The 23,001-nt window shown below is 42.6% G+C and overlaps 1 protein-coding gene across 4 annotated transcripts in view; it reads left to right on the forward strand.

Annotated features, from left to right (window-relative positions):
• Positions 1–23,001, forward strand: part of CSGALNACT1 (chondroitin sulfate N-acetylgalactosaminyltransferase 1) — a 268,050-nt gene that overhangs the window by 111,749 nt on the left and 133,300 nt on the right. For 3 of the 4 annotated variants that reach the window (XM_087814204.1, XM_087814203.1, XM_087814202.1), the window contains exon 2: positions 17,160–17,251. The gene's annotated coding sequence lies outside the window, so the exon portion shown is untranslated. Of the gene's footprint in view, positions 1–16,811; positions 16,908–17,159; positions 17,252–23,001 lie in introns of those variants that run through there. The other variant, XM_016195576.2, reaches the window with a different exon arrangement.

Raw genomic sequence — 23,001 nt, forward strand, 5'->3', positions numbered from 1 at the left:
GTGGGAGAGTCATGCTGGGCACGGGAAGGAAAGACAGAGGGTCTTTAGCACATTATTAGCTACATCATCTCTCACTGTGAAATAGAAGATAATTGTGTTCCTGGGGTGGCTAACCAGGGTCCAGATCCAAGGTATTTGCCTCAAATGACCTCCTAGATCTAGGATGAGGTGGAGGCCCCTTCTTAGGCACAGGCTCGATATATGTGCATTATTAAAAATGGCAGATATCTCTGGCCTGCACATCACTGAAGGGGAGCAGATATGCACCACTTTTAGTGGATGGATCAAAAGACCCTTCTTGGCTTAGAGGTTTCTCTCTGGAAGGATTTATATTTTCATTATCATTTAGTTCTAAATAGTTTTTTTAATTCCTGAATTATTTAAAAGTTTATTGGTTAATATCCAAACACCAGGGGATTTTCCAGATCTTTCTGTTATTGATTTCTGGTTACTGTGATTAGTGAATCCATTCAATGTAATTTCAATCTTTATAGATTTGTTGAGACCTGCTTTCTGGCACAGCATGTAGTCAGTTGCTATAAACATTCTTTTTACTCCTGAAAATGATGCATATTCTGTAGTTGTTGGGTATAGTGTTTAAGAGCATTAATAGTCTTTGTTCAGTTAAAAAATGTGTCAGACCAACTCTATGCTGCTTATGATAGACATTTCTTAAATTAAGGCTATAAAGAGGTGAAAAGTAAAAGGACAGGAAAAATGATTTTTTTCTCTGTTTATTAACTCCTGAGAGAGATGTGTTAAAATCTCGTTATGATTATGGATTATTGCTTGTGATTATTTCTCCCTTTAGTTCTTTCACTTTTTGCTTTATATATTTCGAGGCCATATTATCACACACATACAAATACAGAAGAATTATTATATTAGTGGGTGACAGTAATTTTTCCCGAAAAGTCTACTTTGATTAACATAGCTCTTATAGCTGTTAGTGTTTGCATGGTATATCTTTTTTAAAAGATCCTATTACTGTTAAACATTCTGTATCCTTATGTTTAAAGTATGTCTGTTAAAAGCAGCATAGTTAAATTTTATTTTGTATTTAGTTTGTCAGTTTTTGTCTTTTAACTGGATCATTTAGTCTGTTTGCCTTTAATGAAATCTATTTGGGTTTCAATCTGCCATCTCATTGATTGATTTCTCTTTGTCCCACCTGTTCTGGTGTATTTTTCTCTCCTTTCTTGCCTCATTTTCAATTAAAGGGTTTTAAACTTTCCTTTTTTAAATTTTCTGTTTGCTTGTTAGTTACACATTCTTTTAGTGGTTACCTTAGAAAGGGTACACCATTCATGTTTGAGTCATTAAAGACTAATACAAATTAGTACTTTTACCATTTCCTGGATCTTAAAATACTTCAGTTCTTTTACACCCCTCCCAAACTTATATGCTAGTATTTTCATATATTTTTGAATAACTCTAAAAACATAGATAATAGTAAAATACAGTAAAATCAATAGGACGTAATGAATTTTGAATCTTTAATATTTTTGTTTTTAACTTTTAAATAGAATTTAATTAAAAGTTTATATAATGTACTTTTAATAATGGTTATATTTAACATCCAACTTGCAAAATTTCTAAACATTTAATAATTATCTCTTGTGAGCCAATATGAGCTGGCTGAAGTACACCGCTGAGTGAGGCCATGCCTTAGAATGATAGCCAAGCCTAAGAAAGATAATCCTTGGAATTACAAACATCTCAGCATCCAAACATGGATGTATATGATTCCTAAACAGTAAAACCACCACTGTGTTTTATCAAGTTCATCAAAAAGGGGCACATTTTTACTGACGACCTGGGTGAAGGACCTGAGAAAGAGTTTGTATATGTGCAACAAAGCAGTGTCTGTGTGATGGAAATGCTATATAGTGGTGTTACAGTGTGTTACTGCTTATTTCTTCCAAACACTGTATTTAGTGGTGGTCATGTTGCAGCTTGAAATTGGCCACATTGGGCTATGTCCTTCATGGGAGTATTGACTATACATCAGGACATGATTTATTGTTTTGTTTTCTAGATCTAAGAAAATGAAGGCAGTTGCTGATTGAACTTAATGGTGTGCCTATCTGTAGCATTACAATATGAATAGCACAGAAAGCTGTGGAAATATTCTTCTAATATTCAAAAACAATGATCTGACTCAGCAAAAAATATCACTCTTGCCATTGATAAGCAAGCGATGTGTTGTCTTACTCTTAATGTAAAATAAAATATCAAGCATTTGTGTTGGAACTAAACTCGTTGGTCAGTTGCAACCATAGGTTTTCTACAAGAATCTGGCAAAAATTGATGAATGAATCACCTATGTGGAAATTATAATACAGAATAGTGTATATTTAATTTTTACTTATAAAATTGTGTAGTAATGCTTTATATCAGTGAAATTTATAATTAACTGTGTATGAGATATAGACATACCTGCAGTATTTTCCTGGGAGAGCTGGTTGTTAAACTGTTGCCAGAATACCACTGGCCTCATTCCTCCAAAATATTGTATCTACAGACTTCCTTAAAAATCCTGGGATGAAAGATAACAGATGTTACCAACTCAGCTAAAGCAATTGCTTCTTTATACATTTCTTTATTCTACTAGGGTTTTCCTAGAACCTGGACTAGTTGCTTGTCATCTCTGTCAAAACTATAAAGGCCTTGCCCTACGCCGCCTTGGCTCAATGGTTAGAGCATCGGCCTGCAGACTGAGGGGTCCCAGGTTCGATTCCAGTCAAGGGCGCCCACCTCAGCAGGCTCGCTCCCCAGCCCTGGTTGGGGTGCGTGTGGGAGGGAACCAATCGATGTGTCTCTTTCACATTGATATTTCCCTCTCTCTCTCTCTCCCCCCCCCCCCCACTCTCTCTGAAAAGCAACGGCAAAAATATCCTTGGGTATGGCTTAAAAAACACACACACTCAAACAACTACCAAGGCCTCAAGGTTTTCACAATATTTTTACAACTTTTTTTTTCATAGTGTTGAGTTTCCCTGCTTATCAGTTTGAATACAAAATAGATAATTACGCTCCTTGTGCCTAAAAGATTTCTGTTACTGTGTCATCATCGTTTAAGCTTTAATTCCCAGAGTCCTGATAGATTCTGGGTGTGGGGCATCTCACAGCCCCCGGGTGGGGACTTCCGCTCCTTCTGATGACCCTGCTTGAAACCGAGAAGGAGCATCTGACAGTAGCTCTAGAGCCACTGCTCCCTGCCAGGGTGCTGATGCTCCCGTTCTTGCCCAATACCCAGAACTCAGGATATCTTAACCACAGAAGCTAATAGGTTAAAGTAAAAGGTTATTCTTTTCCAGCCCTGGGAAATTCTCTGTACTATGTAACAATGGTGATCAAACGAGCACTCATTGTATCAGATGCTGCATTTTGCACTTTCACCTTCCTGGTTCCCCTCCTGAGGGAGGTCGCATGTTATTCTCATTTTAGAAATGAGGAAACTGATTTGAAAAGGATGCCTTGCCCAAGGCTTCAGGTGGCCAGACTGGGATTTGAACCCAAGGTTACCTGGCATCATAACTGCTGTATTCTGTGACTTGTCAGCAGGTCTGTTCTGTTTCTTCTTTGTTTCTAAAGTAACTCTTCCCTTTCGATTGTCAGAATGTAGTCAGTATTTCCTGAAATTTAAAGTCTGAGAACAGGGCCATTTTGTTATTGTGACATGAATGTGCAGTTGATTCAAAATGCTTCTTGAAAAAGAAGAAACTTGAGCCTGAATAGATTCCTCCCTTCCCCTCACCCCACGTGAACACGGTCACCGAGGCTGGAGTGCATGTCTGGTTATGTGTTAAACCTGCCCCTCGTCTGGCACCGGCCCCCAGTCCTCAGCCGGGTGACTGCTGGAGCCGTCTGGTCTCCTCCACACCTGGGGTCTTCACCTGTCCAGCTCAGCCTTGTCATAGCCCAACAGTGAGCATTTTAAAACAGAAATATGACCATTTTGATTTCTCGCTTACATCTTTTTAGTGCTTTGTTGCCTTTAGGACATGATTCCTTTGCTTAGTGAAGGTTCCTAGCCTTCTCTACCGCTCAGTGGTTAGAGCGTCGGCCTGCGGACAAGAGGGTCCTGGGTTCAGTTCCAGCCTGAGGGCACATGCCTCGGTTGCCAGCTCGATCCCTGGCTCCGGTCAGGATGAGTGTGGGAGACAACCAATTGATGTGTCTCACATCCATGCTCCCGTCTCTGTCTCTGTCTCTGTTTCTGTCTCTGTCTCTCTCTCTCTCTCTCTCCCTTCCTCCCTTCTACTCTCTCTGAAAAGCAATGAAAAAATATCCTCACATGAGGATTAAAGGTGTACAATTCTATAATACGTCACCTGTATATTGTATTATGTGTTCACCACCCCAAGTCAAGCCTCCTTCCATCACCATTTATCCCCCCTTTACCTTCTTCTGCCTCCCCCACCCCTTTCGCTCTGCTAATCACCATGCTGTTCTCTGTGTCTATGAGTTTTGTTTTGGGTTTTTTTTTTGCCTAATCCTGACACCTTTTTCGCCCCTCCCCTCCCCTCTGACAGCTGTCAGTCTGTTCTCTATCCATGAGTCTGTTTCTATTTCGTTTGTTAGTTTGTCTTGTTCATTAGATTCCACATATGAGTGAAATCATATGGTACTTGTCTCTCTCTGTCTTATTCCACTTAGCATAATGCTCTCCAGGCCCAGCCATGCTGTTGCAAAGCATTTTTAAATACATAAGTGTTTTTTTCCTGTTTGAGCTATTTCTTCCAACTATAATCTGAAAAATGGGATTACAGTTTAAAGACCATAATCAACTAGGTGATTTTTATTATAAATGGCCAGGTGGCTCTCCAAAACAGGTATTACCTATTTGTAAAGTCACCAGAAAAATAGGAGCCTAGCCTTTTCTTCATAGTCTCACATAGGGCTTTCTGGGTTCTATTTATTTTGGGGTGATTTTGAAAGAATGCTGTAAAGTCCTTTAGTTCTTTGACTCTGTCATATGTTTTGTTTAATACTCTCTTACTGCCTCTTTTGAAAAATACGTATTGATCACCTACCTACTGCCTGCCAGGTGCTTTATGTGCCTTATAACTCATTCCATACCCCTAGCTGCCTCATAAAGTAGAAACTACAAATTTCATTTTTACTAAGGAAACTGAGTCTCAAAAGGTTAAATAATGTCCACAGGATTCCAAGGCTAGTGTTTGACGCTGTCAGGAGTCAAACCCACTGCGGAGTCTCCCGTAACATCCTCCTGCCTCGTAATCGCACCCTTCAAACAGCTGCCTCGTTTTTACTTTCTTCTGGAGCATCTTAACAGGTTTTCTTTTCTTCCTTCCTTTCTTTTTCTTTTTTAGTTCTATTTATTTAGGTATAAAATACACAAGTAACATGACTCAAATACCCTCATCTTCAGGGTGCGGCCCAGCGAATGCCTGCATCCTGTACACAGTGCAGACACCCCAGGAGTCGAGGCTCAGACTCTTTTCTCAGCTCTTGTGTTGGATGAGAATTTCAAATCTCCCATCGCCTTCGGCCTCTAAAATCCCGTGATTTTTCGTGTTTTCTTCCAAGGACTGATGAATGTTTCACTGGACTATCGTGAATTTTTTTTTTTAATTCTATGCTCTCAGAATCGCCACATGAACACATACTACTTTCTTTAGCAGAGTAAGTAGACTAGTAAATAAACAAATGAAACAGTAACAGTTCGGTCACCCACTTTGTGTGTAAACCTGTCCTACGAAGACACGGATTTACCAACCTTAAAAAAGAAAAAAGATGTACAAGTAAGTGCTCGAGGACAGTTCTGAGCCAGAAGTTCCAAAAACACTCTTAAAAAAAGTTCTATGACTCACGTGAACATGTCAATTGTTTAACAGTTTGAAGGACGAATAGATAAGCTTTTTAAAAAGAGACTCAAAAAGACGTTATAATCCCACCTACGTACAGTGAGATTTGCACTAGCTGTCGTGATCAGGAAATAATCAGATCCCAGATCTTTCGGGAAGTTCTCTCTCTTCCCACAATGGATACCACAGAAGAGTTACAGCACAGAGGGCGACCCGGCGTGACCGTGGGTTCGCACGCACAGGCTAGGAGAACCTCCGCAGTGCCCAGCGCCCGGCCTGGAAAGCGCAGTGCGGGCCCGGGGACTGAGCTGGGCCTCCTCCCACCGCTGTTGCATCTCTGAGCTCCGCAGAACTTCTCCTTCCTGCCGGGTTTACAGAATGTAATTTTTACCACCATCCATTTTCTTCCACACTGAACTTTTTACCTCCAAGGAGGAAAGACGGAGACATTTCTAATGGAGCGGCGGGCAGATGATTGAACAGGTGAACCTCTCATCTCTCATTCGTCCAGCAGAGACGCCCCGGAGCCCCCAGACTGTCAAGTTCTATGCCGGGGCCGCATCCCCTGCCCTCGGGGCTCGCGGGTCGTCTGCTCCCCGACCATCCACAACTCGGACAGCTCTGGCTATGAGGAGGCACGTGCAGGGTTGTGTGGGAGCAGAGGGAAAGAGCGTTTAATCCTCAGGTGAGGGCTACAGAATCAACAAAATAAAATGACAGGGCTGTGGCCTAAGCAGATATGTGGAGAATTCAGACAGAAAATTAGAAAGGACTGTGCCCGTAGTGAACACAACCACATAAAACCTGTGTCTGTGCAAAGGCTGGAAATGAATTTTGTAAATCTCTGGCTTGATGTGGGAAAGGGATGATTTGTATTTTAATTTTTGGTTTATTATGCAGCAGTCCCTCCTTAACCACAGGGAATACTTTCCAAGACCCCCCGTGGCTGCCTAACACCATGGATAATAGAGAACCTTATACATGCTGTGTTTTTTCCTATACGTATATACCTATGAGAAAGTTTAATTTGTAAATTAGGTACAATAAGAGATTAACAACAACTACAAAAATAATGATAAAAATAGAGCACTTATGACAATATAGTGTAATAAAAGTTATGTGAATGGCCATTGTTTAGTAAGTAAGGGTTACCTGAATACAAGCACTGTGATGCCACAGCCGTCAGTCTGGTAACGGAGGTGGCTATTAAGTGACCAATGGGACAGGGAGCACATACAGTGATGACACTGGACCAGGGACGTTCGTGTCCTGGGCGGGGTGGAGTGGGACATTTCAAGATTTTATCCTGCTACTCAGAACGGCACACAATTTAAATCTTATAAATGGTTTATTACTGGAATTTTCCATTTAATATTTTCAGACCGAGGTTCACCATGCGAAACTGAAACAGGAAAGCAAAACCACGGATAGAGGGGAAATACTGTATATAAGGATTGCTAGAGAATCAATAAAAATAAAGTAAAAACAACAATTATATGTTCTGAGATAGAATAAAAATGTAGAGCAGATATATAGGTAGAGTTATAGAAAAATAGACATATTTCTTGTACATACTCTTTAAAGTTTGTCTCACCAATGCATTTTGAAAGGAGTTGTCATGTTTGAGAAATGCTTATCCCAGAAATAATTAAGTCGGTTAAAACCCCAAAATACAGAGTTGAAAATTCATGAGAGAAGTTCTTTTTTTTTAATTAAAAATTTTTTAGATTTATTGAATTTACTGGGGTGACATAAAATTATATAGGTTTCAGGTGTGCAAGTCTGTAATGCATCATCTGTATGTTGTAGTGTGTTCCCCGCCTCAAGTCAAGTCTCCTTCCATCGTCATTTATCCCCCCCGGACCCTCTTCTACCTCCCCCGCCCTCCTTTCCCTCTGGTAATCACCATGCTGTGTCTATATCTGAGGTCTCTTTTTTTGTGTGTTTTTTTTGTTGTTGTTAAAGGTGAAGGGAGAAGTTGTTCTTAACGATATCAAGTCCCCTGTCGGCTCCATTTCCCCCAGCTGCTGTTTTTTCTTTTCTTTTGTGATAAAGGAGAAGGCTTTATGGATGCTGAAATGGTTTACAATTGCCTTATTTAGCTGCTCTTCTTTCTTATATGTCCCCAAAGGGTCACAAAAGCCGTCACTTAAAAAGGAGAAATGATGTGTTTTTAGTGCAAAGAGAGAATAGCCACTTTAGAGAAGCAACGGGAATGGAGTAAGTGGAGTCTGGCACCTGCAGCCACAACATGCTGAGTTGTCTGCGTCGTCTCAGATGTCAGGAGCTCCGCAGGGAAAATGGAACGGGGGGCTGGCAGTGGGGCGCCTCCTTTTCACCACCTGAAAGTCCGCATCAACTCTTCGGCGTCCGTGAAGTGGAAAGGATCGCCAGAGGGCACGGGAGACCGCGGCGGGCCCTGGGTGGGAGCCCTTCCTCCTCTGCCTTGGCCTTCCTGGAGGGCCGGCCCTTGGGAATAGAACAGCTCAGGGGCACCGTGAAGGAACTGGCTGGGTGTGGGGGGCATCCAGGCGTTGCAGGGGATGGAGGAAGCTTTGTGTCTGAAGTATGCCATGGAAAATTTTTGCTCCAAGTTACAAAATATAAAGTGTACTCCCCAAAAGTAGACTGGCAGAATCCCAGAATTGGAAGTAGTCTTAGAATTTGACTAGTCCAAACCCTTCATTTTTCCAAAGAGGAAACAGACTCGGGGAATTGGCTTGCCCAAGTTGACAGTCATGGGCAAAACCAAGTCTGTTGATTTCTGGCCATTACTTTTTTTGCTGCTACCATGCAGAAGATCAGCCTTCAGACTTAGAAATGTAATTGTTTGATGCACAGAGTTTCTTTAAGCCATCAGAGGTGTGAGCTGGCAAATCATGCTCTATAGCATCATTGCAGGATCCTGTGTGTCTAGCAGGGGGAGAGAAGTTTAATTTCAAGAGCTTTGAACTAGGTTCATATCCCAGGTCCACCACTGAGATGGTGGATGACATTAAGGCAGTTATTTAACTTCGTTGAACTTTAAAATCATCATTTAAAAAATAGAGGATCATAATAGTACCCATCTCTTATTTTCCTTAGGTGAGGCTTAAATCAGATAACCAATTAGATTGGGGCCTGGTTTATAGTAAGTCCTCAATAAATGCTAGCTACTGTTATTACTACTCTGAGAGTAGTTAGAACTGTTTCTGTCAAATCTTAAGGAAATAAGAAAAATAATTTTTAAGGGAGAGATGAGTGCTCAGAAAGACTTTTCTGGGATTGGAAAACCTCCTGAACTTTCAACAATCAGAAATCTTTTATGGGTCTATTGTAGCTTTTTTCCCTGTAGCTTTACATCCAACAGTTATCTTAATTGCCCCCAAATTTTAACTGTTACTATTACTTGTTTTTAAATTTTTGTCTCTCTACTCAATAATTTTTATAGCTTTGTTGAGGTGTAATTGACATACAGTAAATTCAGTACACAATTTGATTAGTTTTGATATTCACATGAGATCATCACCAAAATCAAGATTATGAACATATGTATCACCAGGAAAGTTTTCATGTGCCCTTTGGTAATCTCACCATCCTACCCCTTCTGGTCCCTCCTGGCCCCTCCCAACCCTCCACCCCCATTCCTAGGCAAAACTGGTCTGCTAGAATTGTATATAAATGAAATAAGACAGTATGTTTGCTATTTGTCTGGCTTCTTTCACTCAGCATATTTGTCGTCTATGTGGATCTGCGTACAAAGAGTGCATTTCTCTTTATTGCTGAGTACTCCAATAATATTTTCTTTGTTCACTCTTTACCCCTGTCTTGCTTAAGTGGCCATGGTATGGAGTGAAAATAAATTTTAAATATTTTAAAACATTTATTGATTAAATATCTGTGTTTTCAATACCCCCCCTGCCCCCCGCATCTCATTGTTATTCAGTATACATACTAAATAGTATACAGCAATTTTAGGTTCCTTGAGAATAACACCCATTTACATTCAGAATGCATATTTTTAAAATGGTGTCTATAAGCAGTATTACTATTTATTTATTTGAATGTTGAGATTAAAGTGTTCTCCTGTCTTGTTGGCTCTCAGTATAAAGCAAGCATCCTTCCATTGGCCTAAACCAATGAATTGACTTAAATTCAGTTGCATAAATATTTCTACATAGTTTTCATTTTCATGGTGAAATATTTATTTTGTTAACATTACATCCTTTTTTTGAAAATGTGGACAGTATGTTCTCAATTCCCTTGCAGCTGGAGCATAACACGAAATAAACTAAAAAATTGATACAGCGAAAGTAATACATTTGCAAGATAATGAAGAAGCATTTGGGAGGCAAGTCCATTTTTGTAACGACTTCTTGCCAGTATCATAGTATCTCTCTCAACTGTTGACATTCCTGCATCTGGGAAGGAAGAAGATAAAAATTCCCATTCAAAATGTCCGTTCAAGTTTGGTGAAAGATTTAATTTCTTCATCTATCACTGTGTCACCAGCCCTATGAATACTATAGATCATGCCCCGGTGCCAGAAGTACGGAGACTCGGCAGTGCAGAGGGTAGGATTTAGCCAGAGGGGATCGTGAAGAAGCCAGAGAAGACAAACTTACCCTTTCTGCGTCTCAAACTTGTGTTCTGGGCAGTTGTCCTGCATCTCAAACTTGTGTTCTGGGCAGTTGTCTTGCTCTGCCCGAGAAGCCTGGGAGCGCAGGGACCGAAAACCTGAGTCTGTGATGGACATGTGCACACTGACCTCACAGATGCTGTAAGGATTCTAGTGGCAGATAGATTTTTGTGGAGAACAATAAAAAGTGAGTGCAGTTTTTGTAACTGGAAGATCACTTGGAGATTATTTGGTCCACACTTTTATGTCTCAGGCGGCTTGCCCGAGGTCAAACAATAACTCCCGGGCAGACCTGGGACTAGACGTGGTATTTAGGAACCGCACACTTGTGCCCTCTCCGCGTTGCTATGTCTCTTCTGTTGGTTTGTAGGATGTTGGACTATATGCTTTTTTCTTGTTGAGCTGCCCCATGTAAAGGTCCCTGTTGCCAGGGACATTGTGACCTTGATGAGCTGCTCTTCTCGAGCACTGTCTTTGGGGGTGAGTTTGCTTTGCTGAAAGGAGAGTCATGCTCGCTTGAGTCTTCTACCGACCAGCTGGGTGTCAGAAAGGCCACGACAAGACGTAACGCTTGCTTAATGGAATAAGCTCATGGTTTTGATGGTCAGATGACTTGTCATCAAGTAGTCTGGTAAAATCTTTCTACTCAGAAAGGTCATAATTTTTTTTAAAGCCTCTTTTAAAATTTTATTGATTTTAGAGAGAGGAAGAAGGGGGAGAAAGAAAAAGAGAGAGAGATATTTGTTGTTCCAGTTACTTATGCATTCATTGGTTGGTTGTTGTGTGTTCCCTGACCAGGGAAGAGAGAGAGATATTTGTTGTTCCAGTTACTTATGCATTCATTGGTTGGTTGTTGTGTGTGCCCTGACCAGGGACCGAACCCACAGCCTTGGCGTATCGGGATGATGCTCTAATACTCTAACCAACTGACCTACCCAGCCAGGGCCTAGAAAGGCCATAATTTTAATTCTTGTAAGAGCTTGTACTATTTTTGTGTGTGTTTTTTTGTCCTCACTTGAGGATATTTTTTCCATTGCTTTTCAGAGAGAGTGGAAGGGAGGGAGGGGGAGAGAAAGAAACATTGATGAGAGAGAGAGAAACATCGAAGTGAGAGACACACATCAATTGGTTGCCTCCCGTACGTGCCCTGACTGGGGCTGGGATGGAGCCTGCAACCGAGATGCGTGCCCCTGGCCGGAATCGAACTTGGGACTCTTTGGTCTGCAGGCCGATGCTCTAACCACTGAGCCAAACCAGCTAGGACGAGCTTGTACTGGTTTTAAGCTCCCCTTCTTTAGTCTTAACGTCTAAGTCTAAATGCTGTCTTTCATCTTCACCACTGGTCTGTGCAGCTTGTTCCCACCTGTAACATATCTTCTTAAACACAGGGATTCTCTGTGCGCATGGGGAAGCAACAGATAAAGACCGTCCTCTTTCACGGAACTCGCTGATTTAGTTCAACTCCTTTATTTTTCAGGTCTGGAAATGGAGACTCGGAAGTTATAGACTTGTCTAAAGTCTTGTAGTAAAGCATTTAAGATGATGTCTTAGTCAGCTCAGGCCGCTATAACAACACACCATCAACTGTGGGTGGCTTATCAACAGCACAGATTTACTTCTCACAGTTCTGGAGACTGGAAGTCCAAGATCATGGTGTCAGCATGGTTGGGTTCTTGGTGAGAGCCTCTTCAGGGTTGCAGACAGTTGACGTCTCTTTGTCTTCTCACATGGTTTAAAAAGAACTGGCTAGCCCTCTGGCCTCCTCTTATAAGGGCACTAATCCCACTCATAGGGGACTCCACCCTCATGACCTAATGAGATCCCAAAGACCCTACCTCCAAATATCATCACATCAGGTCTAGAATTTCAGCATATGAATTTTGAAGGGGCATAGTCAGTCCACTACAGATGAAAACCCAAACTCTTGTCCTGCACAGGATTAAGTGTAGCAGATCTCCGAAACACTGTCCATGCCTCATTAGCATCTGTGATGATACCTAACACGTGTCAAGCAGCTGCAGTATCTAATAGGGGCAGGGCTGGCCCAGAAGAATGTATTGGGAGACGGTGTCTCATAAAATGAACAATTGCATGCTGCATGTGAGTATAACTGTGACACTGCGGACTGTATACTGCAAAACAGCTCTCTGCCTGTATCTTTACTGATTTAGGAGAAAGATTGGGTTATTGGTCTCACAACCAATGGCAAACAGAGCAGTTTTGTTCCTTTCCAGGAGACTAGATATTACTCTGTTCCTCTCCAATCCAAATCAGACTTTCTTTATGCCCTTAGCAGCATATTATTGGTATCGTGTGAGTCATTTCATTCTTCATCATGTTAGTGGTTCCCGAGTTGATAACCTGAAGATGGTTCAGAGAGGTAATTCATAGGGACCCCATTGCCTAGCTTGGAAGGCACTTGATAAATCTTTGGAATATAAGAGAAGTGTTATTTGATAACCTTGAAGGTAATAACAAATGCATACATTTAAAAAGAGACTTCAGACAATTAGTAAGATAATTTTGTTCATAGTCTTAAGTATCTGAGATTATCCCCATTTGTCAGAGTGAGAAATTGAAGTTAAGAAAATAATAGTGACCTGCACTGAAAGAACCCGGAATAAGAAACAGGAATCTTCTCATTTGGTCTGCTCCCGTGCACATGAGACCGGGACACAGACATCCCGTTTTTCATTTCACAGAATAACAGAGAACAACATTTTGGGGAAGAACTCATAACTTTTAAAGTTAGTTGTGCCCTGAAACCTACTGTCCTCAGTAAAATTATTTAATGTGGAAGGAACGTGGTCAAGGATATAGCAACATGTGATTTGTAATGTGTAGCATCCAAGAGCACTTCCTTTTCTGAAACATATTCTTGAGAAAGATAAATTTAGAAGTTGACTGCACAGTTCCTGACCCTCACCCTGCTCTGTCTTCCAGCACCATAACAAAGAGGATTCCACTGATTTATACAAAGAAAAGACATCAAGATTTAAAAACAGATACGTTATTAGCCACATGTGCACAAACAAAAATCTCACCAGGCAGCTTTAGTTGGCAGACACCTATCTAGCCTCTTGGTGCTTTTCACTTGTTGTTTTAGGCACGCTGATGATGAAAGGGCTTTTTCGTCTTCCCTTCTTATTTTTCACATTTCAGGAATCAATGTATCTGACATATGGTTTTGATGAAATAAAAATTCAAAGATTTACATGTGTGAAGATGAGGAAGCCTTGGAACTTATAAGGCACAGGGATGGGTGGTGCCGTACCATTGAACCAATCGTGTTTTTGAAGTTCTTGGGAAATGAAAATGCTGGGAACTTGCCCTTATTAATCGTACATTGAATACAATCGTTTCTTAGATTGTTAAAATATTCTTGATCTCAGTGTCCTCATTTTCACCTGCTGTTTTCAGTAGTTAATGTTTGGTAGTCTTCTTTAGCATGATGAAAAGCTGACTTATGTATGGGGTACTGCTAACTGATGTATGTCAAACTAATACTGTGGGGTGGGGTGGGGTGGGGCCGACTTCCCGACCTTTGGAATCCCAGCTGAGACATTTCCAAAACCCAAGTATGTGATGTTTCCATGGACAGCCTCCCAGCCACTCTCATACAATCTTGCTTTTTCTGGCCCACTCGTTACTGTAACTAAAACTCAGGAAGCCACCACAGAAGCTCTTCTATAATCCTCACTCTGTGCCAAATTCTCGAGCACTCACTGGGCATCAGATGACAGGAAAGGGGAACTCAGACCTGGATACAAGTGTTTAGACTGAGGGACTGTTACTGAGAACTATTTCTGAATTGCACAAAGCAAGGTACGATATCTTCTTTGTGTACCTGCAGTGGCTTTCCTGGATTTTGCTTTCATTTTTAGCACATTCTTATTGTCTGTCTCTTTGATACTCAGGAAGGCTTGTCCAAGAGTGTGCTTTTGGCACTGTGATTTCTTACGAAGGATGAGGGATTAAGGAGAGCGGGGGGGGGGGGGGGGGGGGGTCTGTGTTCCCACCGCCGCAATGGTAGCCTCTGCCAGGTTACCCCTTTAATGCAGCGAGTGCCTGCCTCTGTTAGAGAACCACACAGGAGGGCTAGTACTTGTAGATCAGGCTGTGTTGCACAACAGAAAAAGTCAAGGCTTGCTTTCCTTTTTCATTTTAGAGTTTAGGTTTTGAAGTCAGAAAAATCCTGGTTTTACCATGTACTAGTTGGGAAGGTTTCCTAACACCTTTGAGCCTCATTTCCCCATTTGTAAAATGGGACGATTAATGCACGTATCTAAACATTGTTATGGGGGTCAAATGAGTTCATCTGCAATGCAGCTAGCACAGCGTATGGAACGTTCTAGGTGTGCAGTCGAGGTTCCTTCCCTTTCTCCTAATGGGGGATATGTCCAGTTGAACACACCCATGTCTCCTTAGCAAACCTGTGGTTCACCTTCAGTAATTCTCTGTGATGCTACTTCCCCTCCCATGGTGATCTCTAAGGGAGTCTTGTCAGTGGTTCTGCCTTCCTGTCTCTTTCCATTACTAGCTTGAGATGATTACCTTCTTGGGGAACATGGTGTGTCTAAATGCTAAGGAGACAATGCACTTCCCAGAGCCAAGGATCAGAGTGTGAATCAGTTCTTTAGGAGAAAAAGAGGGAGGAGCTGAGCCATCTGGTGGCTCTTAACCTGCAGTTTGGCTTTCCTAGGACCAGCCTCTGAGAGGCGGGATGAATGTAAACTACAGTGTGTAGATGGAAAAACTAAACATTTCTCTTCATGTTGCTGGAGTGAGAAGAACAAATTAGATTATTGATGATCCTATGGAGGTATGAGCTGACAGTCTATTTAGTTTCATTATTAAAACAAGAGTGGTTTTGAATAATGGGGCTCTTTCCCCTTTTTATTTAGAAGGCAAAGAAAATTTATTAAGGCTAGCAATCAAGACTCTGTGGGTGATTTAGCCTCCAGAGCTGCCCCCTGCATGATAAAGACAGAGAAGAAAATTTAAGTGGTTGAGAGTAAGTCTGAGACAGAAAGCCAAATTATAAACTCATTTCAACTCTTGGCCTGCAGGCTCTGGAGTAACAGTATTTGTTGTCAAGGATGGAAAACAATTCAGATCCGGGTCCGTGTGATTATTCCACTTTGGCATTGCTGCCTTTGTGCCAACTGCAATTCTTTTTAGACACAGATTTGTTAGCCAGGCCGAGGGAAGTGCCCGCTGTGAGGGCAAAGCCGGAGGAGGCCGGGCCGCCGCGGCCTGCAGGGGGCGCTGCACGGGGCCCCGCCCGCTAGAGCAGGAACCCCGCGGCACACCCGGCGGGGCGTGGGTGCAGATGGACCCAGACTTCTGTGGTGACACCTCACTCGGCCGACTTTGTTCATGTCAGTGCCTCTGAGAAAACCTGCAAACAGGTGAAGGAAGACGGAAGGATGCGGCAGGGCAGCTTTGCTCTCCAGGAGGCGTGGCCCTGGAGCCGGGGGCTGCTGGATGCAGACCCGCGTGCCCCGGCTCTTTCCTTTGGCCCCCGGGCCACCCTTCTGCACCCCTGTCCTTCTTGCATGTAAAACGGGAACGATAGTACTTTTTTACTTTTTTGCTCTTACTTGCAGTGCAAAGACAGATGGGACGAACTCCTGAAAACTCTTGGGAAAGACGAATCTGCGTGAATTAATCGCAGATGGCACTGTTAACACACTTAGGGGGCCTAGTCGTCCCGCCCAGGGTATTGCCCCTGCTTTCGCCGGTCCAGTGTTTCGCTGGTTACCTCCTTTCCATCTATTTGTTATCGCCCTTGACACATCTGCCCTGGAGCGGGACGCCCTCGAGGCAGGGCTGGCGTGGGGCGCAGGGCTGAAGGCCGCCTGCCCCGCTCGGCTGGGCGGACCCCGAGGGCGAGCGGCCAGGGGCGGGGGCTGGGGGCGGCCGCCCGCAGTCCGCCGCCCGCAGTCCTCCGTCGGCTGTCCGCCGCCCGCAGTCCGCCGCCCGCGGTCCCCCGGGGCCAAGCTCACGCCCACCTGCGGGCCGCTGAGCTCCCAGCGCGGCCAGCAGGGCTGCGCTGCGCTGCGGGCGGCGGGCGGGGCCGGGAACCTGGGCGCTCCCGCGTCCTCAGGACTCCTTAGAAACCTGTGACCCCCCCCCCCGAAACTTCCCGGAGGATTAGCTGTCTTTTAACGTTTCATTCCATAGAACCATTAAAAAACCCCGACAACAACAGAGGACAGCTGGTGGCGCCGAGCGCGCGTGCGGAGGGGCAGCGCCTGGGCTCCCGCCCCGCCCGCCGGCCGCGGCCCCAGCGCTCCCGCCGCCGGGGGAGTGGACGCGGCGCGGGGCCGCGCGCGCGTTTCTTTCTTGCGAGGTTTTGCTTTTTGTTGTCGTTGTTCTTTATCAAGTGAATGTGACTGCGCTTGGCTTTTACACACACTTCTCCATGGCTTTCACCATTTCTTAAACCTTGAGTATGTGAGGTTTTTTTTTTTTTTTTTTTTAAACAAATGTTTTGTATTTTACCCGTTAAAATAGGGAAGGGAAAAAACTGTTTTGCTTTTTGGGGTGATATTTTAGATGAATTGTATTTTAAACCTAAACCATTAAAAAATTGATCATTTTGTAATACCACCTACATTTAAGGCGTGGAAATTCACAGGGGCTACCTATTTTTATTTTATTTATTTAATTATTATTTATTTATTTATTTTTTTGTATTTCAGAGTCCTTTCCATTTCAAGGAGAGAAGCCAGGGTGTTTTTACCCGGTGGAGGAATGATGTAGTTCCGTCTGTTCCGTTTTCTTGTACTTCCAGGTAAGCGAGTCTGTTAATTGTAAATTGCTTGAGAAATGAAGCTTTGTATGGCTTGACTTGAACTCGGTATCCTGGCTGTGTTGGAAATATGTTAATTTCATTTCACTCTCAGTAGTGTGTTTAAAGGCAAATTATTATTTTAAGATATGAATACTTTTTCAAAGTAATGAAAGTGCCTGGCTGCTTCAAATCCCCTTTTATTCATTTTGCAAAGCCTGTAATCTGCGTTTGACTTTACCAACCTCTTCAGGATTTCTCTCTTCCCAGAGTGGCAAATGATTTAAACCAGTGATGTAGTTAGAAGAACTACATGATTCTTTTTTACAAACTGTTCACTTGAATAGGAACATTTGTTCTCTTGGAAGTCGTCACAGAATATTAAGCTTTCTCAAATATTTAGCCCATAATCAGGTGGGCATCATAATTTTGACCATGTCACAAAATAATTATTTAAATAAAATGGCTTAGGAAGTTGAAGAATGATCTTCCTCTCTAATTTATAACATCTTAGGGGTATATTTTCTAGAACTCTTGGAGACTAGCCCCCCTAATGGATTAAATGGTTGGTTTTAGTCTGGGGACAAATGTAAATCTCTGGAACGTTGTTTTAGTTCTGCTCTTGTAACCAGTAATTTTGTGTGTTTTTTTGCAATAAGATATTTTGTAACATCTGGCAAGACTAAACTTTAAAAAAACCCATGAACCTTGCAAACGGTCAAAATGCAACAGTTGGAAATGGGAAGTTACAACTATGGTTGTTACCTTCAGCAGAGCAAACCTTTTTTAGTTTTCTTTAGAAATCAGTCAATAGGCATAATGAAAATAGGTAAGCTGTGCTCAGCGTATACATATCATGAAGAAAACTCCCTTCACTCTTCCTCTTCATTTAACAAATTTCTATAGAAGTTTTGTTCATGATTCCGTATTTTCTGTTTTTACTTCTGTTACACTGGTTAAGATTAAAGAGTGGAAGCCAAAACATCTGATTTTGTATTAATGAACTGCTTTGTGCTAAAACAATGGAGTACGAGGAGTTTAAAAGGGATTGTGTCTGAGTTACTAATGATGGAAAAAGAAAACGACCTTGGCCCAAAGTGAGTAATACAAACAAAAATAACCAAGGAATAATTTTTCAAAAATTCTCTTCTGAGTAGAAAGTCAAGTGGCGAAGAGGCCTGAGTGATTTAGGGCCAACCCGAGGGGCATGTAGAATTGTTCTCATTTAGGTTTTGTGACCTTTAATGTTTTTGTGAATGACTTGGATGATGGAGGAAACACTGTCATTAGAACACAATGTAGACCGTAATTACTAAAATACCTTGAGATAACTGTAAGGAAGAGCCAAAGTAAACCTGACAAAACAGAGAGGCAATCAAAAGCTGATTTAAGGTCTCCTTGGGCCAGTACAGAGTTATAGGATGTTTGTGCTCTAATATGAAGCTGTCACAATAGCAAGACAGGGAGTACTTAGGGTGGGGTGGGGGCGCAAAAGGGCAGGGTGGGACATCCCGAGGTGGGGTTCAGTGGTGGTCACAGTACTGCGGATCCCTGGGCAGAGACGCAGGATACCAGGGAGCCAAGTCTCCTCCTGGGCAGTATTAGTTTGGGAAAGTCAGTTTTCCAGGAGTTGCTTCTTCTTGACTGAGTCCTTTATAGACTCAGTGTGCACCTTCAGCAGGGGACCTTCACCAGACCTGCAAGAAGCAAATGACAAATTGCGAACAGGTTGCTTCTCCCTCTGGTAGGCAGAAAATTCACACCAGTGCATGGTGGTCATGGCATGCAAGCAGGGACGGGTTTGATTGTTTAATTCAAATATTTAATAGCATTAGGCCATAAAAGGTGTGCAGTGCGGAAATCCTGCTGTCCCGCACACGTCCTTCCCAGAGCCTGTCCCGCTGCAGTTCCTTCTCGGTGGATTGCTGCTCATCAGGTTTCCACCCCACCCTGTTGGTGTCTTTCCTGTGTCCCTGTCCTGAAATGTGTCCACATTCCCACACGTCCTTAATTCCTGCCCTCCTGTCAAGGGAAAGGTGCTGTCTCGCAACCTGTGTTCCCGGTCACACCCCCTCGGGTCCCCCACCTTTCACTCCCTTCCCGCCTGTCCCTCCCCCAGTCCCAGCGATGCTGGACGCTGTGTTGGTCTCCACCCTCTTCCCTTCCACCTGGAACACTTTCTTCCTTCCCACCCCTGCCCAGGGACCTTTTACTCAGCGTCCAGCAGCCATCTGGGGAGCACCCCTGTCCAGGCATCTCCTACACCTAGGAACAGCTCCCGGTGCCCCCGAGGCCCTGAGGAAGCAGTGGCTGGGTGAGCGAGTGAGTGGCAGGGGGGTGAAGGGGTGTGGGGCCTGACGGTGCCCCACGTGTTCCCTTAACCCGGCCCGCCTTCTACCCTGGCACGCGCCTTATCGTGACTGTTTGCTCGATGGCCTCCTGGACTCACGCCTGTATTTGCAGTTAAAGTCTGATTCCCAAACACCCACTTCCTCGTCGGTTTTTACTCAACAAATAGGATCTTATTGCTCATCCAGAAATGCTTGTATGACCCTTAAGAATTATTTTTATGATTAAGAGCAGAAATGTTTGTTCTGTCACAGGCAGAGGGCATGACAAACTCCAGGGAGCCAGCTACTTCAGTCTTTTTTTTTCTTTTCTTTCTTCATCACACTAATGGGCTTTTCTTGTGGAAAATCATGACTCTAAAACTGTAAATTACACTCTGGTGCTTGAAAGAGCACCATTTCAAAATGTTTAGCTGACACTTAGGAAGCAGCTCTCTTCTCACTCGGAGGTCCTGACCCGCTGTGTAACAGCTTTCCTGAAGGATTTAAAGCGAAACTTGAATCCGGTCAGCCCAGGGACATGCTTGCTGGGAGGGAAGCAAGGAGCTGATGGAGCTGGGAGGGCAGGTTTGAGGAGAAGGGCTGAAAATTAGAGATGGAGGGTGGCAAAAAGGAAGAGTTTAACCTTCTGGAAACTTGCAGCTCAGTAGTTACTTAGATTTTTATAATGTTCCAAACATGATCATATGGTCAAGGCCATCAGAAAAAACAAAATTCAATCCAAGTTGATACTTTAATTTTTTTCCCGAGGTTCTTTAAAAATATATGGTAATTAAAAATATTAGTTAATGTTCACAGGCAAGTGTTTTAGTGAAGAGTTGCATATTTTCAACTCAATAAACATATATTGAGACTTACTACATGCTAGACTTTGAATGCGCTTTGTGGTCACCAAGTGCCAGTTCTTGAATTGGAATCCAGTCTGGTGAAGGTGTCAGTCATCTGCAGAGAAATGACGATGGCGATGTTTTAGAAGAGGTAATATTCACTTCAGAAGAATAACCTCTACATTGAAGTTCTGGTCTTTTTCTTATGTATTAAAATTTGAAATATCTATTTTTTAGAATATAATGATAGTTAATATTTAAAATTCTATTTGTTGGCAAATTAAAATTTTGGATACCATTTAATAGGATTCTTGGTTCCAAGAAACAGAAATCAACTAGACTAACTTAAACAGGAAAGGAATCTGTTGGGAGAATGTCCCACAGAATTGATAGGAGAACCAGAATCTCATATACAGTATAATGAACGCTCGCAGACAGTGCTACTTGTATCATTAAATGTGTTTTCTAAGTTTATAAAACATGTCAATAGCCAGTCTTGTCCCAAACCTGTGAGATACATGCCAAGCGATAGATAGGGGTCTTGATAGGGAGGAAAAAGGGTTAAAATAAAATAAAATTAATTACCATCACATGATTTATAACATGTGACTTTTATGGTAACTTATTGCAGCAAAGCAAAATAAAACACTTACCTAAGCCTTGTCCTAATTTGGGTTTTGACCTAAAGTTGGAGTGAAAGATTGAATGGAATCTTCTGCTGTTTTGATAGGAAGGTGGTAAATGTCTGGCAAAGGATTTAAGCCTTCAGTTAATTTCAAACAGTACCTTTCTCCTAACCTCTCTTCCTAGCCTATACCTTCCCCCTCGAGGAAGGTCTCTAAACTTTTCCTGAATAAAATCATAGGAGAAAGTTAAGACAAAAAAAGTGTATGAGTGAAAGACTATAACTAACTTTGAGAAAGAGTCAAAAGTGCATCAGAAAAATAACCTCTTGGTTACACTATTTACTACACTTATAATTTCCAGTTATCAATTGTCTCGATTTGGGGAACAGAAACAGAAGTACATTGCCACCAGTGTGGTGCTTGCATGCACGGTGCTGTCTTCCTAAGGCGTATTCAGGTACTTTTCTTCCCTTTGAAGCGGACTGAAGGTGTTATCTAGGCATTCCCTTTCTACTGAATTTCTTTTTTAAATTAGGGGTGCACATCGTTACGACCATGCCCTTCTTGCCTCTTGTTATTGGACAGTTTGGTGCTGGGGTCATTGCTTGAGTGTTTCTGGAGGAGAGGCAGTTAGTGCCACAGGGCGTAGACTCAGGATTGGCACCTCAGTGCTCTGCCTTATTGGCAACGTGAGCCAGTACAGTTACTCATCCCCTCTGCCCTCCACTCACTGCACCTGGAAAATGGAACGAATGGTATTTTTTGGAGTTGTTGTAAGGATTGAGATTAATGTTTGTGAAGTACCTGGCTCATAGTAGGTATGCATGAATTGTTATCAGCATTAACATTATATAAGTGTTTACGTTATTCTAAAATGGAAAAAAATCTCTGTTCATTGCTCCCTCCCTTTTCTTTTCCCATTTTACATAATTGAAAGAATCCAATTGTTTGTTGGTTAATTAGTTTGTTAATTGGGTATCAACCATGAGTCAGACATTGCAAGGTGCAGGAGATTCAGGAAGGAACCTGACAGTCCTTGCCCTCAAGGAGCCCATAGTATGGTCCATGAGCCACTGCAGTTGAATCCTCTGGGATGCTTGGCAACATTCCAGATCCGTCTGGTACTTGAACCATCCAGAAAGGTGGCAGTGGCCAATACAACATGGGGAGCTGATGACCTGGTGGTCCTGACCCTTCTACAGGGCCACTGCAGCTGTTGCTGCCATTGTGACTGCTCAAAGAGGTTGCCCAGGGGCTGATCTCTTTTTCCAAATATCTGCTCTTTGAAAAAGAAACTTTCCTATTCCTGCCGTACTTTGGAGCTTGACCAAAATGTTTAGGTCAGAGGTTCAACTTTCTCAATTCATGATGCCCTTAGTGTCTCATTAATTTTTCCAATACCCCTTGACTAAAGGAAATGGCTAACAGTTTTTTCATTAAGCAGTTAGGTCCACTAGTTTATGAATGTGTCCTAACAACTCAGTAGCTGCTTGAAAAACCCCCACAATGGGATAAATGGAAAGAAAAACAGTTTTATTTCATTCATAAGCCCAATTACTTAATAATGGGATGTGTGCATCTGTTGGGCACTGCACACAGATTACACAACACCACTTCATTTTGTGCAGCAGTTGCTTTTTATCACAGTAACTGCTGAAAATGTAGTTTTGCAAAGCTGTGATATCATCAGAAGGAATGCAGCTCAACCTAGTGTTGAAATGTGAACTACCTTGAGCTAGGAGTTTGCATGACGTTCAACAGATGTCTAGTATCACAGTGCTTTGCGTGAAAACTGAAAATATTCTGAAGCACACCATGAACTCCCTGTGGTGCCCAGGGGTGCCTCAGTGCACAGTTTGAGAACCAACCATTTAGGGATAAGAATCTTTCTGGGGATGTTTTGTAACCCTTCTGTAGCCTTCAGCCACCCAAATATATGCCCTAAGGGCAGG

The sequence above is a fragment of the Miniopterus natalensis genome, chromosome 2, assembly GCF_054644295.1.
Source record: "Miniopterus natalensis isolate mMinNat1 chromosome 2, mMinNat1.hap1, whole genome shotgun sequence".
NCBI classification, from domain to species: domain Eukaryota; kingdom Metazoa; phylum Chordata; class Mammalia; order Chiroptera; family Miniopteridae; genus Miniopterus; species Miniopterus natalensis.